This window comes from Penaeus monodon, chromosome 12 (genome assembly GCF_015228065.2).
Source record: "Penaeus monodon isolate SGIC_2016 chromosome 12, NSTDA_Pmon_1, whole genome shotgun sequence".
Classification (NCBI taxonomy): domain Eukaryota; kingdom Metazoa; phylum Arthropoda; class Malacostraca; order Decapoda; family Penaeidae; genus Penaeus; species Penaeus monodon.
This window is the reverse complement of record NC_051397.1, coordinates 17,155,951-17,162,205: the sequence shown is the minus strand read 5'-3', so window position 1 is coordinate 17,162,205 and position 6,255 is coordinate 17,155,951. Positions and strand designations below refer to the sequence as shown.

Sequence of the window (6,255 nt, the reverse complement as noted above, 5' to 3'; positions counted from 1 at the left end):
AGGAGGAGGAAGAGGAGGAGGTAGAGGTAGAAGAGGAGGAGGTAAAGGTAGAGGAGGAGGAAGTAGAAAGGGAGAGGAGGAGGTAGAGAAGGAAGAGGAGGAGGTAGAGAAGGAAGAGGAGGAGGTAGAGAAGAAGAGGAGGAAGGTAGAGGAAGAGAGAAGGAGAGGAGGAGGATAGAGAGGAGGAGAGAGGAGGAGGAGGAGGAGGAGGAGGAGGACGGAGGTGCGGAGGGAGCGAGAGGAGAGGAGGAGGAGGAGGAGGAGGAGGAGGAGAGGGGAGGAAAAGGGGAGGAGTGGAGGAGGAGGAGGAGTGTGTGTGTGGGCGGGCGTGCGAATGCTCATCGGTGAGAGAATGGAAGTGTGTGTGTTTCCGGGCGTGCGACACGTACCTGTGTGGTGTACCGGTGCGGCGCGGGCGTGAGGAGGGCCGACGTGGTGAGGTGGGCGGCGGCGGTGGCAGCGGTGAGCGCGAGGCACGCGGGCAGGCGCAGGGCAGCCCCACGAACACCAGGAAGTGCAGGAGGATGAGCCAGAGGAGCGCGTTGCGCGGACAGGCGTCAGCGGGCCGAGGATGACGAACACGCCCACGCCCGTGAGGAACAGCGCCCACGCAAGGTACGGCAGGAGAATCCACGATCGCTCAGGAAAGACGTGGAGGCGGCACAGGAGCAGCAGGAGCACGTGGAGGGCGCCGATGCAGGCGAGCGCGAGCGGCGCGGGCAGCACGGGGTCCTGGGCGTCCGCCAGGCACAGCGTCACACTGTAGGCCGTGAAGATGCCGCCCGCCGCCAGCAGTATGTGCAGGTCGGCGCGCCGCTGCCGCTCGTGGTACGCCTGAAACAGCTGCTCCACGTCGGGGTCGACGAAGGTTCGGTGCAGACACTTGGGTAGGATGCGCGACACGCGGCGCTTCTCCAGAGCGAACTTCTCCATGCGGATCACGCTCATGGACGCCGAGATGTCGTCGTATCCGTCGCGGGCGCCTTCCTCACAGTCGCCGCTGCTACTGCTGCGTCGGCTGCTGCTGCCGCGCTCAGTGTGCGGCGTCGCCGGCGACGATAGTGTGGGCGCGGCGTCCTCGGCGGAGGGTGACGCGCCCCCAGCGGGCGACTCCTTGCCAGGACGGCCAAGGCAGACTTCGGCCGAGTTCCTGGCGCTTCCGGGGGATGTGGGCCGCGGCGCAGGCTCGAAGCTCTCGTTTTCGTACTCGAGCTTGGGCTCGTTGCTGAGGCAGGGGTCGAACTCGCCCTCGAAGGTCTCCTCAACCCCATGGCATCTGGTCAAGCTCTTTCGGGCCATCTTGAGGCGCGTGCACAGCTCGGCCTCCTCGCCCTTCTCGCCCTCTGTGTTCTCTACCTTGGTATTCTCCTTCAGGATCAGCTTGCCGTCCGCCTCGTCCTCCATCGCGTATTACTTTCTAGAATCTTCTCATATCAACGCGAAGACCAAACAGTACATGGCCAGGTGCTCCTTCTCGCACGCGTGTGCTCCCGCACGGCCTCTACATGCCCAGCCTCTGGCAGCGTTTGCGAACACGCCCTCTCGTTTCACGCAGACAAGACGACCAACTCAGGCGACGGGCCGTCCCCGGTATGCTCTCACCATCCCTGGAAGACAAGAGGATTATCGTTAAAGCACAAGCAAATGGACAGGGTGAATCCTTTTACAAAAGGCAGAGTGCGAATGCCCCTTCCCTCCGCCGTCCACCTGCCACGCGAGACGCAATTACGGCGCTTCCCTCCAGTTGTCGCCGCTGTGAAGTGGAGGGAACTAATGAGGTCTGTATTGAAGTATTAGACCCGGCCGCGAGAGCAGCATCCCTGATCGCATTATATTCTCCGTGACGCCATGAGTTCTCCCGGGAAACTTAATCGACATGTTTGCGCACCAGTTCATCCCCACTGGGTGAGAATAGCGATTAGCACGCTTGTCGAACATATTAAAATCCCGTTAATCTGCGAAACATTCATGTTCTCATAATATTGATCGACGTAATACAACAGATACCGACACATTTTTTTTTACAGTAAACACAAATACATATTTCTTCACACATCGTTGGAAACTTACAAGTAATTCTGAATATGGTCCGGCAAAGCAAAGATAAAATTGGCATAATATGCTAATACATGCGACCTTTATGCTTGTTAAGACTTTATGGAGACGATTAGAAAAATGGCAAAATAGCAGAAAGATTACTTCTCGTTAACATTGTATTATTGCAACCTGACGAAACCTGAATGTGAATTCAGACAAAGTTTCTTTATGAAGAACTATACTATAGGTCATTTTATCATCTTGCCAGGCAATCCCACTCGTCATTAACGAAACAAAATTCTACGGTAACAGCGCACCGGGTTTCACTAACTCGCGCAGCTGGAGGAGAAGGTGAACAAGATGATGCTGATCCTCACAGAGGGTGTCTCGGGCCTCTAAGCTACCATGCTCTCTGAATTAAAGACCACGCTCCCCCTCCCTCCCTGGGCGCCATCCGAGGCAGCCCTCCCTCATCCTCAGACAAGGATGACCGAAGGCCTGGCAGGGGAATCCCCCGCACAACCATTTGGCAGAAGTGACGTCACACCAGCTGACCAAGGCGATGTAAATGTGCTTGAACTTTTAAAGGAAATGAAAGCTTGGAGAGAACAAAACAATAACTTAATTAATGAAATAACGAAGTTGAGACAGGACATCGAAAAAAATAAAAGTGACTGTCATTGTCGAGATACTAGTGTTACCATTAGTGCTAAAAGACGAACAAGGAGAATCGATGTCAGATCACCAGTGTTGATAACCACAGTGGGCGTCACCGCTGATAGCAGCCACGAACAATATCAGGATCCCTGTGACATCCAGTAATGCAACCAGCCCCCCAAGTGCATCTGGCACAACAATCGAAGGGACTGTGCTGGGAAGTGAAACATAGCTAAGACTAAATGTCTGACATGGTTAAAAGTATTTTTAAGTTGACGACTACCATCTGTGATGAAATTCATAATCATAAAGTAATATGTTTCTTATGTGAATCTATAATTCGCAATATTAGAGGGTATAACACTATGAAGTACATGTATAAACGCACAATCAAATTCATATCATGGAATATGCGTAGTATTAAGCCTAGGCTGAATGACCTAGAGTTTTACAATCGTAAATAAAATATTGATGTTATTTGCTTGCAAGAATCGTTTGTTGCTGCTGCTAAGATGGAAATAGCACCTGAAATTAAGGGATATTATTCATATGTAAATACAACCATCACTGGATTGTGACATATGTGATTCATAATTTAAAAATTCAATTTCATCATTAAAAAATTCAGACTACCTCTGGGTATTTTTCACTGAATAATGTATATGCCAGATACTCTAAATTTCTGGCTAGTTCTTTCCCCAATTTTCACAACCAAGGCATCCACACTTTTGAGAGAACCAACGTAATAGTAATGGGGAAGAATCCAAGGATTTCATCAATAGTAGATCACTGTCAATATATGACACCGAAGCAGAGACTCGTTTGGGAGGTGGCAGGTTAGGTTACGTATCTGGCAATAATTTAGTTCATGGTAATGTATGTACTTCACTGGTACGAGAGTTAGTTAGTGACCACTTTGCAATCCGAACAGACTATACTGTAGACAGCGACTCAGCCCCTAAATCACCTAGGCTCAGAATAATTATCCCACCGGGCCTGGAGCATCACTTCAAGGCACGGGTTTGTGACTGATATAACGCCTATGAAATAACAACTGTTGAAAATTTCTCTCAGGATCTAATCAAAGTTGTCACTGACTACAATAACACATGGGCCTGTTCACGAAAACTCAAAGAAAAAGAGGTCCCAGGCCTTCCATTCACCGATGTGGTTCAATGATCCAATTCTAGCCAAGGAACATAAACTGGTTCAGGAGCTTGCTAATTGTTATAAAGATAATATGACGTCAGTTAAGCTTCTGGAGTTTCTTAAAGCCAAAAAGTAATTCAGAAATTTAAAAACTCAGATTCGTAGTAAACACTGGGAAACAATTATCGCAAAGTATCAACAGACACTCTTCTGTATGGAGAAAATTAATAGGTTGACAGGAAAAGCTCTCCCAAACCGCAGTTTCAGTCCACAAAAGATCAACTCAACAAGTCGAAAATAGATAGAAATTTTAATATAGCAGTAGCCTGTGCTGCTACTGACCCCTCCGACTTTGCCGAAACAACAAAGTGGAATTGAGTAATATCCTTCAGAAAGGTAAGACAACCGCCCCTGGCGAGGATGGCATTACTTACAAGGCAACCCACTTTTACAACTGTATAGACTCAGCTTATGAGAAGGAATCCTCCCAAGCCCCTGAACTAAAAGCTTAATCATTCCTATACCTAAACCCAATACTGACAAAATACAGGCCCATTTCATTGACCTCCTGTCTGTGCCAAGTACTCGAGAGAATAATTCTGAACAGATTTATGTATCGCATAAATGTTAAGTTATCCCCCAGATTGTAGCGATTTCTCCCAGGGCGTAGCAGTCAGCAGAGTACTTAGCAAACACAGACCCAGGTATGCAAACCGTAGTTCTTGATCTTCAAACTGCCTTTGATATTGCAAAAAGAGAAATTATCCTTGAGCAACTAGCTAGCTTTGGTATTCAGGGAAAACTGTTAACATGGATTTAAATGTATCTATCAAATCGATAGGCTCAGGTTCTCTTCAGGGGCATTAAGAGTACTCATACAAAAGTATTTGAACTCGGCACACCTCAGAGGAGCGTACTTAGTCCCATGCTATGTAATATCCTAATGCATAGATTACTAGGCGATTTACCACTTGAGGGCAATGATTCCATTATTTGCTATGCTGATGATATTCACATTAAATCCTCATCCGAGGAGAGAATACTAGAGATTCTAGATATACTTTCAGCAAGGGCTACTGAGTATGGCCTGATAATCTCGCCTGAAAAAGGCACTTGACCCTAAGACAATCCCTCTGCCAAGATTTCATATAAATGGCATTGAGGTGATTGTCAATGATACAGAGTTCATCAGAAATCCGAAGAAAAGGTTGTGGGAGCGGCTGAAGGGCACTCCGTAGGGCACTCGTTGGCAAATACCATGGTATCAATGTCAATATTTCGAGGACTCTTTTATTTATTTATTTACCTTCTTTTTACGAAAGAATATTATTCATAAATACCACATTTAGTGTCAAATCATTTAGAGGACCCCTCTATTGTACAGAGTTCCAAAGATAACTAAAACACAGAATAGAGTAGCTGACTTTGAATGACAACACCGATTCATACTCAAATCCATGGGTACAAGTAACATGTAAATACTAATAGCTAAGATCCTACATGGACGCTCTATTCCACCGTGGAAAATGTCGGACCTAAATGTATATTATACGATTGCCGCCAAAAAAGACAGTGGCCCCCTGCTATACTTAAGCAGTATGCACCTGTCATTATAAATGAGCATCTTGAAACTTTGTCCAATGCATATGAATGCTACACTGACGGATCCTTGCAGTCTGGGAGCAGAACACCAGGATTGTAGGATGGTTAATGGCTGGGCTGGCACTACGCAAACTGAGTTGGCAGGAATACTCATGGCCACAGAATTTCTATTGAATCAGCGTGCTCTCCAGGCTCTGAACACTCTAGATAAAGGTGCAGGAAATATTGCAAATGGCATCAGGATAAATGTGTATCGTGCAAAAGAACGAGGTCATGATATACGTTTTGTCAGCATGTGACAAGCAAAGTGTGGATATAGATCTTGGGGGATTTTATACATCACTAAAGTTTCCTTCAAAGAGGACTTGACTGAGTTTATTAATACTCAACGCCCTGAAAGCTGTAGCATAAAGCACTATGACCGGGTTACGCAAGATTCATTCATCTATGGTTTATATAAATAAGAACGAGACAATGTGTGATATTGTGACCGCAAGAATCAGGATTGGATATAGATTGTATTGGCAGGTCAGTACAGTTTCTAATGTCGAAGAAACTAAGTGTAAACTATAATGAAGTATATAAGCAAACACTTGTACGTTATATCTCAGAGTGCCATGTGCCATGTGCCTTTCAGACTACCCCTGGCAAGAGGAACGGAGAACTATGTAACCATTTCATATCATCTGATGTCTTAGAAGATATACTTATGCTGCATCCTAAATTTGGAATGTTGTATCACATGACTGTATATCAAATGTAGCAATGCCCAAGCTGTACGCTGGCTTGGCAGATGAGTAGATAAAGGAC

The 6,255-nt window shown here is 46.8% G+C and overlaps 1 pseudogene; it reads right to left on the bottom strand.

The window, feature by feature from the left end:
• Positions 1-338: 338 nt before the first annotated feature.
• On the bottom strand, positions 339-1,603 carry LOC119579642 (annotated as a pseudogene).
• Between the last annotated feature and the right edge of the window lie 4,652 nt (positions 1,604-6,255).